This window comes from Penaeus monodon, chromosome 5 (genome assembly GCF_015228065.2).
Source record: "Penaeus monodon isolate SGIC_2016 chromosome 5, NSTDA_Pmon_1, whole genome shotgun sequence".
Lineage (NCBI taxonomy): Eukaryota > Metazoa > Arthropoda > Malacostraca > Decapoda > Penaeidae > Penaeus > Penaeus monodon.
Window position 1 is genome coordinate 4,861,818 of NC_051390.1, and position 1,221 is coordinate 4,863,038.

Below are 1,221 nucleotides of genomic sequence, written 5' to 3' on the forward strand. Positions count from 1 at the left end.
CAGACGAACATTGGGGATTTAACATATAAATTTATAATCCCACACAACCCTGACATCATTGCTACCGTTGAGACATTCCTCAATCCTGATGTCCCTGCCACCTTTGGGAAAGTGAATGGCTACACACGCTGGCACCGACGCGATAGGGCGATTGGCACCTTTGGTGGCATCGCTGTCTGCTTTCGTGAGAACCTCGCGGTTCAGGTGATCTCTGTGGACATCCCTGATCATCTGGAAATGATGTTCCTTAAGATTCACGGAGAATCACCCATTCTAATGTGCGTGTGCTACAGGCCCCAGTGGCAAGGACGAGAGCCCCTTACCTATCTGCAGTCACACCTTGATCCTACAAAAACATGAATGCAGCCATGCAATCATTGTCGGCGACCTAAACCAATATCTTGTCGCCAGGGCATTGATGAGTTGCTGACAGTGCATGGATTAACAAATCATGTGGATTTTGCCACCCACATTTCAGGTTCCTCACTTGACCCTGTTATCAGTGACCTCAGCTCCGACATAATTACGTGTAGCCAGCTGGGGACTGTTGGATCCTCAGACCACTTCGCTGTTCACACACAGGTGATAACAAAAGTGGATCGAGAGGAAAATACAATAAGAACAAACTGGCTCTGGAATAAAGGCAAATGGGCCAGTATGCACCACAAGCTAAGGCAGGTGAGCTGGGATAAAATATTGAGTGGTGATATCAATGACCAGGTTTCCAATATTAATGACGTCTTATTAACATTACAGAGACGATTTATACCTAGTCAGAGATACAAATGCAAACCAGGAGATCAACCATGGTTTGGTTATCAGTGTCGCACTGCTGCTGACCTGAAAAGTAGAGCCTGGCGTCGATATAAGCAGCATCCAACCAACCACAACAAACAACTGCACAAGATGGCTTGCAAGAACATGCATCACGTGCAAAAGAGAGCGATAGAACAATGGAAAAATGACCTACAACAAAAACTGTCTGGTCGCATTGTTTGCGATAAAGTCTGGTGGACCTGTATAAAGCAACAACAAGGCCTGCTTCAGGATGACACCATACCACCATTAACAAAGCCTGATAAAACCACTGCAATCACGAGTGAAGAAAAGGCCCAGGTACTTGCCACTCACTTTGCAAGCAAAATGAGTGTCCCTGACCTCGACCTAATTCCCCCATCCGTCCCTCTCTACACTAAAGCCACACTAAAGACCATCAGCATT